This window comes from Hydra vulgaris, chromosome 15 (genome assembly GCF_038396675.1).
Source record: "Hydra vulgaris chromosome 15, alternate assembly HydraT2T_AEP".
Lineage (NCBI taxonomy): Eukaryota > Metazoa > Cnidaria > Hydrozoa > Anthoathecata > Hydridae > Hydra > Hydra vulgaris.
The window spans coordinates 42128288-42140069 of NC_088934.1; positions in this window are offsets into that span (position 1 = coordinate 42128288).

Sequence of the window (11782 nt, forward strand, 5' to 3'; positions counted from 1 at the left end):
TCATCGCAGCAAAAAACCAACCCAGCAAAGTTTATATAGGATTAACGGAAGGTGAGTGGAAAACCAGATACAACAACCATAAATCATCATTCAACAATATTAAATACAAAAATTCTACCGCCCTATCAAACTATGTCTGGGATTTAAAAAACAATTTTAATGAAACCCCTATGCTAACATGGTCTATTCTCAAATCAGTACCCCCCTACTCAAATATTTCCAAAAGATGCCCACTATGTCTATGAGAAATTTACTATTATATCATATCCAAAACCTGAAGAACTGTTAAATAAGAGAACCGAAATTATATCAAAGTGCCGCCACGAAAATAAATTCTTATTAAAAAATTACAAAGCTCGCTACAAACCTGACTAACAACTATAAATTAAAATAACTATACTAATCTGCTCCATATATCTCTAGGCTGACTAATAAATTACTCACATACACAGCTTTTGTAATATATTTCATAATATTATGTGTATTTTTATATCAATTTTAATTCTTATTTTTATTTTATTATTTTTTAATACACAAATAATACACATAAAGATTATTTTAAACAACATTAAACATATAACTATTTCACAGTTATTAGCCAACTAAAAACAAATTAATAATATTATTAACCTAACTACTAATCAATTTCCGTCCCGTAACGATCTAAAATACAAATATAAACCTTAACGTCCACAACAAAATAAAACGTTCAAAAATCACCAACCGCCTTACAGTGGGTTAAGCCATAATTAGTTAACCTTTCCCCTTAAATGCGTTATGGTATCTGTATGTACGCGAAAGTAAACAACAAAAATAAGTCGAGTAAAATGTCAAATATTGAAAAGAGTTGAGATTGTCCGATTAGACTTTTGTGTATCTCATTTCACACCTATTAAATTTTTTAGTTCAAATTTATAAACTATATTATTGGAATAAACTTTGCACTATATAAACTTCGAAGAAAAGATAACAACAAGTGCACCGAACAATGTTATTCAACTAACATTGTTTTTCAAATAACAAAAACAAACAAAAAAGAAGTTAGGATTTTACATGTTGTGTACCTAAATGCTTTAGCAACTAAGTAAAACATAAAAATTTATTATTTTATGCCATTCCCAATAAAGAAAATATTGAAGAATAAAAAAAATATTAATTTCTTATAATATTTAATTTTTACTTTGTAATTTTTACATGCCTTTAAATCCTTTCAAATATTTTTTTAATCATAATCTAAAAATAAAATGTATTTAAACATGGTAAAATCTTATTTACAAATTTAACTGATAGCACAAAAAAAGTCTTCATATTTGTATAGAACAAAGTCAATTTCGCTCTTTTCTGTAAAAGCTTTGATACCTTGACATTGGTATTTTACTTATGGGGGATTTTAATATGGATATACTAAAATATAATGAATCAAATCCTATATCTAGCTACCTTGACTCGCTTATTTCTTTTTCACTACATCCTGTTATTACTCTACCGACACGCATAACAGCTAAATCACAAACACTTATTGATAACATCTTTATAAACTTTAATTCACCTGACCAAATCTCTGGCAATCTTACTATCTCAATATCTGATCATATGGCTCAATTTATCTGCATTCCAAGAAAAACTAATCACCCTAAAAAAAGTAAATTCTACAGGCGATGCTTCAAGAACTTTAACAAAAATATATTTATTGAAGATGTTTCCAACATTAACTGGGCCCTTTATATTAAAAAAGATGATGATGTAAATCAATCTATCAGTTTTCTTTTAAAGACATTTGAAAAAATATTAGACCAACATGCTCCATACAAAAAACTAACTAAGCAGCAAATTAAACTTAAATCAAAACCATGGATCACCAATGGCATACTTAAATCTATTTCTATTAAAAACAAACTATATAAAAAACACACAAAATGTAAAGATATTAGTACTAAAAATGAGCTGTTTTCTAAATTTAAGTTTTATAGAAACAGAATCAGCAATCTACTAAAAAGTAGTAAAAAATCTTATTACACAACCTATTTTAGTAAAAACTTAAACAATATTAAGAATACTTGGAAAGGGATAAAAGAAATCATTAACATAAAACCTTCCTACTATAGTTCAACTCTCAAACTTAAATTGAAAGAAAATATTATAACAGATCCAACTACTGTATCAAATATATTAAACAACTTTTTTGTTACTATCCAAAACAAACTTCAAAACAAAAACATACCTTCAACATCCAAATTTACTGACTATTTCAACTCTCCAAATTCTAATACGTTCTTTATTGATCCTGTCACAGAGAATGAAATCTCTGGTCTTATTAAAACCACTCTTAAAACTGGAAAAAGCTTTGGTCCTAATAGCCTTCCTACATTCCTTCTTAAACTTATTCCAGACATAATTTCTAAACCTCTCAGTATTATTATAAATAACTCATTTCAAAAAGGTTTATTCCCAGATGCTTTCAAAGTTGCTAAAGTCATTCCAATATTTAAGAAAGGTTCTATAATGGATATGTCTAACTACCGACCTATCTCTCTCCTTTCAAACCTAAGCAAACTCTTCGAAAAAGCTATGCATAAGAGGCTCTATGCATTTTTGAATAAATTTAAATGCCTTTACAAACACCAGTATGGGTTTCGTGCTAATCATTCCACGACTCACTCACTTATAAAAATAACTGAGTCAATTAGAAAAGCTCTTGATAATAAAAACTTTGCATGCGGTGTCTTTGTAGATCTACAAAAAGCTTTTGATACAGTAGATCATTCTATCCTACTCAAGAAATTAGAATATTATGGAATCAGAGGAATACCTCTTAAATGGTTTACCTCCTATCTTCACAACAGATCTCAGTTTGTTTCAGTCGGTGACTCAAAATCTACTCAAATAAAATGTTCCAACGGTGTTCCTCAAGGCTCAGTATTAGGACCACTACTTTTTCTTCTCTATATTAATGACCTCAATAACTCAATTAAGTATGCAACTCCTTACCACTTTGCTGATGATACTAACTTGCTCATTATCAACAAATCTTTAAAAAAAATTAACAAATACATTAATCATGATCTTGCCAATTTAATTCAGTGGCTTCGCTCAAATAAGCTTTCCCTCAACTGTAACAAAACTGAACTGGTCATATTCAAATCTAAAAAAACAAAAATCAATAAAAATTTAAACTTCAGATTAAGTGGCCAGAAAATCATTCCTGTAAACTCAATCAAATATCTTGGAATTATAATTGATTCCAACCTATCGTTTGTATCCCACCTCAAAGACTTAGCCTTAAAATTGAGCAGATCAAATGGAATGCTGGCTAAAGTTCGCCATTATGTCAATCTGAAAGCATCGTTAAACATATATCATGCCATTTTTGGCTCGTATATACGATACGCTTGTCAAATATGGGGACAATCTCAACAGCAAGAAGTTTTAAGGATATCTCATCTTCAAAACAAAGCTTTAAAAATAATACATTTTCAGAATTACAAATCCAATCCTAATGTGCTTTATCTTACTTCTAAGATCCTTAAACTATGTGACCTTGTTCAATTCTTGAATTGCCAGTTTGTCTGGAACCACCAACACAAAAACCTACCTCTTACCTTCAACAATTTCTTCCCAAAAAATGCAAATAACCGATACTATCTTCGATCAGCTGATAATCTGAATCTTGCAGTCTTAAATCATCGTTCTGTTACTTATGGATATAAGTCCATAAAAAACCAAAGTATAAAATCTTGGAATAACCTTCCCTATGACCTAAAAGCTCTTCATTCAATTTATGTTTTTAAGAGTAACCTATTCCATTCCTTCCTAATCAAATACAGTTTATAAATCCAATGATATGCGTATATATGTATAAGTGTTTGTGATAAGCTCATGTGAATAAGTGTGAGTGTATATGTATGTAAGTGTATATGTATACATGGATGTGTATGTGTGTATGTATATGTTTGTATATATTTATATGTGTATATATATGTGTGCGTGTGTATGTAAGTATATATATTTATATATATATATTTGTGTGTGTGTATGTGTATGTATATGTATGTATATATATATATATATATGTGTATATGTATATATATATATGTATGTATGTATGTATGTATATATGCATGTATATATGTGTGTGTGTGTATATATGTGTGTATGTGTATGTATATATATGTATATGTGTATGTATGTGTGTGTATATATATATGTGTCTATATATGTGTGTATGTAACATAATGTGTGTATGAACATAATTTTATATTCTAATATTTTCATAATTACTGTCGTGTAAGGTTTTTATATAACCAACTTTATTAATATATTTGATTATCTATTTGAGTTTGTAAATCACAGTATAGTATAAATCACATTAATAAAATATGATAATAATATAAATCACATTAATAAAAGGTGTATGTGTGTGACTAATACTAAATGACTATTATTCTTTTTATGATTATTGTAATTATTTTTATTGTTGTCATTTTATTTTTATTATTATCATTATACTCTTATCATTGTATTGTTAGTATTGTTACTACTACCACTCTTATTATTATCATTATTAGTATTTTACTCCTTTAACTTTTAATGTTTGCTTTGTTACAGCTGTGGACGATTATTACTATTAGCATTAACAATATATTTAGTAGCATTTATTTACAAGGTTTTTACTTAAGATTAGTACATGTACTATTTGTAAACTTCCGTGAATGTAACAACTATTTCAGAATATATATGAATTGATTGATTGATTGATTGATTGGTAAAATTAACTGTTTGATTATTAGTTTTTGCTAACTACTTCCATACAAATAGTTTTTTTGGTACAAGCTTTTTGTACACAAAGGTTTCTTTTTTAAAATGAGCACTTCATTTCGTAGCTATCTTAGTTAATACACAACCCATCAGGGTTAGAACCAGTCATGGCATTTAGGATTTATAACGAGATCACATTTTTTAGCATCACAGATAACTTTTTCTTTAAACTTATCATTAGTAATATCTTCATTTTCAATACTCCACTGACAAGCTTGTGACTGAAAACTACTATCACAGTTTCTTATAAGCTTTTTTAACAATGAAGTTGAAGGAGTATTATTTCGGTTTATAAACTGTGCCAAAATTTGATGCAGTAAGTTTTTTTTTTTGTTCTTCAATTCATTATTGTTTTTCTATTGAACTTTAGTTTCTGACTTAATTTGAATTATTTTCTCAACATTAATTAACATTATGACAAGCTTTAATTTTCCTCAGTCAAATTAGTTTTAATTAAATGGTCCACATAATGTAGAAATTTTTCCATTATAACTAGGCTTAAATTTTTCAACATTTTTTTCATTTACTTGTTAATAAATATTTCATAAAAATGATTTTGGCCAAATTTAATTTCAGTAATTAACACAGCCATTGTCATTCCTTGGTAACATTCTATGTAATAAAATATCTGGTTTAACTCTAATCTATTTTATTTTAGTTCTCTTTGAATAGCTGATAACTAGCTAAATAGCCAGCTATTTTATGCTTAGCAGCTCTTTTTTCAAAATATCGTCTTAAACTATGTAAGTAGATAATGTAAATATCGTCTTAAACTATGTAAGTTGTCTTTTAACCATTAAGTTACATCTTTAGAGATTATTTTGTTTTCATCACTATTAAATTTCTCGTTTGTATTTATACAAAATGTTGCATTTAGTGGAATCATGCTAAGGCTTTTAAAAAAGCTGGAACCAACAGGAATATTTATAGAATTAATTATATATTCTTTTACTTATGTATATTTTTAAAATATATTTAAAACAAGCTTCTTAGTATCTTCAAAATCTTAGTATACAAATAAATTCGGTACATTCTCTTTTTAAAAAAGGTAAAGCGTCTTTAAAAAAAGAAACTCGACAAAAATCTTTTTCGGATTTAAATTGTACAAATACTGTCCGCTCCGTTACTAAATCATTACCATACATCATTAATGAGAAGAAAGTCGTGGTCGCTCACAACATCATTTGCTTTAATCAGCAAGATATTCAAATTTTCATCGAAATTAACCAGGTCAATGATATTGTTGCTTAAATGTTGAAATTGGTAATCATTGACATCCATTGCATTGGCCGAAGTAATACTTTCATCACTGTTAAAATTCTGCAATATTAAAAAGAAATTCACGGAAGTACTTAAAATAAATTTAGTTATTATAGAAACAAATAAATTAGCAAAATAACAAAATACACAAATATTTTTTAACCGTACTAGTGTTTTTGGAAAACATATATCGCTTTAAATTGTAGCGTGTACATACTGTAGCCCTCTTACAGAAGCAACTTAAATCTCGATACAAAACATTAAATTTTCTGTCTGTGTGCAGCTGATGCAATTTCATAGTGCCTGTAATAGCCTTTAATGTTTTGGTACATTTTGAGTCAAAAGAAGTAATTTTGGATCCCTCAATATAGTAAAACTTTATTAATGAATGTCTATTGTTAAGAATATTATATAAACTTTCTGCATCTGGAAGGTCAGAACCCATATTAGGCAATTGATCTGCCTGACGTTTCACAGATCCTCCTATCGCATCTGTGTCTCCCTTGCCATGCCCGCTTTAAATAAAATTCCAACTGGCTAAATTAAATTTTAATTCGTATATCAATGTAGAGAATAAGAAGAAGTTTTGCTTATTCCTATATTGTGTTGTTTGTCCATCAGAAAAAAAATGAAGATCTGTAACTTGTGGGTTATCTATCTTGAGTTCAATTAGCACGGGTTCCAGATGTGCCCATATAGAAGGAGGATCGTACCTCAAAGAGTCGGATATAGTTGTAAATGACTGATGTCCATCCATTTTATAAATTACTCCTGTATGCAATGTAGCTTGTTTGTTACTTGCTCCAAAATGTGAAAACTGAATTGCAGCAAAATTCTTACACACAGTTCTCTGAAAAATCTATATGTATAACAGTTTTGTTCTCATTTACTGTTTCTTTTAATTATTTGTACATTCTGAACTGGTGTCTTATTATAAAAACATGCTTGAATAGCTCGTTTCGAATTGATTCACAGAATTTTAACTTAAGATCTTTAAGTGTTCCACGCTTCACACTTTTCCTGATAATATTTGTTGTTTTCTTTTCTCCCATCTTTTCGTATTCCTATTTTTCTTTTTCTCACTGGAACCAAACTATAATACTTTCATCTTTTAGCAATCCTTTTGCTTGAAATTGAACACGAGACTTAAAACAAATGTTACATTCTCTGAACATGCATTCTCTTCTATCAGTACTACAACAAACTTGTTTCACTACTTCTTCAATATTTTTTCTTTCAAAACACGCAGGTTAATAAGTTTATCACAAAGTAATTGTATGTTCTCGTGTTTTTTGCACAGATATGTATCTCTATCTTTAGCCGACGGATTGCGGACAAAAAGTAGGCGATAACGATTAAACGTTGTATATGAAATGTTGTTTCTCGTTTATTCCGCGCTAAATTTTTCATAAAAGTTAATTAACGAATCGAGTAGTAGTCGCTTTTACTTTTTATCTTTATTTTTTGTTACAGTCTGTTTCTTTCCAGTTGTTAATCTAGAATTGTCATCACATGTAAGAAACTCTCTGATCAAATCCTGTGTCAGCATCAAGCAATGCATTACCACGATGGCATCGCTGTTTGGATTTGTACTTTTTGATGAAAAAAAGAGTTTGGGGTTTTATTACCTGCTAATAAATTTGACATTCTGCTTGTTTCATTTGTAAGAAAACCGTTTTCTACAGAAGAAGTAGATGATCTATCAGTGGTTGTAGGTGAATTTGCTTGTAAACCAGACAGGAAACCTTTAAGCCTTAACCAACGTTTTTTTATTTTTGGGCTGAACAATTAACCCTTTCCAACTCCTCCGTTAATGTTTGTATTTTTCTATAAGTCTTTTTTTTTCGGTAAGCAACCTTTGCTCTACCTCTCTGTTTGCGTTCGTTATTCCTACTCAACTCGCATTCCGGTGACTCTGATAACGATGTTTCAATCTTTTTTTTTGCAGCTCTAAACTTTGCTTTCTGGACGCGCCAACAACGACGAACAACTCGTTTTTTTCTTTCTGATAATTCTGATATCACTTTAACCTTCTTCTGCTCACGCCGCATATGCCAACGTTTGCGTTCTTTTTCGCGAAATATGTGTGCATTTTTTTCTAATTGTCTGTCCCAAAACGCTTTCTGAATCTCAGCACGAGATTTCTTTGAAGTTTTCATGTTATATGCCTAGTTGTATTTCTTTTGGAAAAATAGTATAATAACTGTAATTGTTAATACACCAAAAGTTTATTTATTAATTATTTATTATTATTAAAATATATTTCAAGATTTACATTTATTTTAAAAGCCAAATGTATTAGAGTCAAATGTAAATAAAAACCAAACACTAAATGAAATCCTAACTTGAAAGTAAAAGAACGCAGCGTACATATGGTAATCATATTTAACGCTGCAAGGTAATCATATTTTATCGCTGCAGTAAGTCCTTAATGGTTGACGTGTTTATTTAATGCAGAAAATAGCTTAAATTAAAGCTTTTGATATCTTTATCTTCGTGATGTCAGCTCCGTTATGTTGTTGTCAACTCCGTTATTAAGAGGAAATCACGGAGTTGACAGTAACGGAGTAGACATAATTATACATAATCAATAATATCTCATTATTACTCATTGGAAAAAATCTTTAAAATCTTTTATTGCTATATTGTCCAAAAGATTTAAAGAGTACTAAAACACGCCATATAAAAATTTGTAATTTTACGGAATAAAAATGTGTAACGGAGTAGACTTCGAATAAGAATATCATTTTTAAAATAAGGTAATTAGGCATTTTTATATAAGTAATGCTTGCAGCACGATATAACTTTAAATATTAATAAATTCCATAGAACTGGACTTTTTTTCATTATTTTAATTAGTAAATAAGTAAAAACTACAAACCTGTGACTATTTTAGAATGTAATAACGGAGTGGACAAAAATGTGGGGACAGCAAGTTTTTGACAAGAGCTACATGAGGATAAGGTGTAAATTAATACATGTATTAAAGTACCATATATTAGCATGTCTAAAGCACCAAATTATAATACAAAAGAAAAAAAATTATTGAGTATAACAATATAGTCCTAGATGCAGGACATCTACGGAGTGGACAATTGTGCACACAAAGTTACAAAAATTTTAGTTGGAAATATCCGACAAAATGCTAGTTTATATTAACGATAAGTATTACTACCCACGGTGCTGTTTTTTATGTTATTTGTACAAGAATTGCGTTTTTATAGCTGTAGGACAAAATTTCAGTAACGGAGTTGACGGATTGAGAAAATGACTCAAATACCTGGGGGTTTTCATTGATGAGAGCTTCACATAGAAAAATCTGTCTGCTCGAAAGTTTCAAAATGTATCGGAGTTTTATATAAGGCGCGTACTCATTTAAATAAAAATAATTTTACTAAACTTTATTACTCTATTCATAGTTGAATAAGTTATGAAGTTATTGCCTGTGTAGCACAGACAAAAGCAAGTTACAATGTCTCTATCGCCATCAAAAACATGCAATCCGTTTAACTAATTTTGCGGATCAGTTCGCTCATTCCTCAATATTTTTTAATCAAATGAAAATCCTCAATATATATAAACTAAACGTATATAAAAATTTATCTTTTGTTTATATGTGGAAGTAAGATTTATCTCCTTTAATTTTTAAAGAACTTTTTTTTTTTGAAACCATTAAGCAAGTTTAACATAAGGAGTAATAATTATTTAAATGAACCACTCTGTCGAACAAAATTCAATCAATTTTGTATAACTTATCATATAGCTCATCTCTGGAAAAAATTATTTTGCCTAACTTCAACTTACCCCTAACTTATCCTGTTTTTAAAAATAAGTTAAAAGACCTCATTCTCTCTATTGAAAATATCTTAAAATATTATTAATTTATCTTGTGATAAAAAATAATTTTTATAGTCATGTATGTTCAAGTTTTGTTTTATACTTGTTTACAATTTATTTTCTTTTATCAAAGTACGATTTATTGTTTTTATGTTATTTTTTGCGTACTCTTATTGTAAAAAGGCGTTTTTTAATATTTTACGTACTCTCTTTTGTAAAAGGCTTCTGACAATAAGATCATTATTATCTTATTTTAGAAGTCTTGTTTGTATTTGAAAAATATGTAATTTATATATATTACGTCAAATGTGAACAAAACATTAAAAAAATTTTTTTTTGGTTCAAAGTCAACGCAAATATCTCTTGAGAGTATAGTATATTCTTTATTAAGCTGTTATTATTAAATAAATTATGAATACTTGCAGTAAGCAACCCGTAATACGGGTTAGTAATAAATGAATAACTAATAACAATTTAACTTGATATATTATCTAAAAAATATAAAATGCAAACTCATCTAAATATAGGGATGCAATTGTCCCGATTTTTCCGCAGAAGAATGCTATAAAAGTTTTAATTTTAATTAGTTTAGCGCTGCGCTCTCCTCCGTATAATTGGGTAGTTGGCTGCCCTATCTTTAAAAATATATATATTTTTTTTGCTTTGCTCGCTTTTGTTTGTCTTGGCATTTAATTAACGACAAAAAAGACCCAAAACTTAAGTTATTAGGTTCTTTTTAATAACAACAGGCACCAGAGAAGGAAAGCCAAGTTCAACTATATAGGTACTCGATAACTATATAGGTACTCCGAGTACCGTACTCGATGACAAGACTGACTTAAGTCATCTGCGAGCTTCCTATGACTACAAATAAGTAAATCTTTTTATCAATCTTACACAAATTTCGTTTTATCATATTTATACACTAACATTATTTTGAAATGTGGTAAATAAACTTATAGTGAAACATCAGCAGATTTATTTTTATTTATTTTATTTTTTATTTGAATTGGAGTAATATAGAGATATATTTCTCGGATTATTTTTGCATACACGTTATTATATTGTTGTAGTTGGTATTTATTTTATTCATGGCTCGGAGTTGTAAGCAACTGTATTTTTATTTACTTCGTATATTTCGAACTTTATATTTATGATTTAAATTTGTATATCTTTACTGCCAATCAGTGATTGGTTACTAGGCCACTGCCAGGATTAAAATTTAATAAGAATTACCCTGGAAAATGTTTTTAATGTTATAAATAAAAAATTTCCAATAAATATAAATTTAAAAAAATTAATGATTGTTTAGGGATTTGAGTTCAAATAAATATTGACTCATCTGTTTTAGGGATGAGGGGCGCTAGGAATTTTGGTAAACAAAAAGTTTCATAATTAAAATTCCGAAGTCATAACTAAAATACTTTAAACTGGAATTTTTGTTTTTACGGTATTTATGTTTTCATTTTACACTATTTCGAATGTAATATTAAATAAATATGTGTATATATATATATATATATATATATATATATATATATATATATATATATATATATATATATATATATATATATATGTGTATTATATATATATATATATATATATATATATATATATAATATATATATATATATATATATATATATATATATATATATATATATATATATATATATATTATATATATATATATATATATATATATATATATATATTATATATATATATATATATATGTATATATATATATATATATATATATATATATATATATATATATATATATATATATATATATATATATATATATATATATATATATATATATAATGTGTGTGTATATATAATATATATACACACACACTTG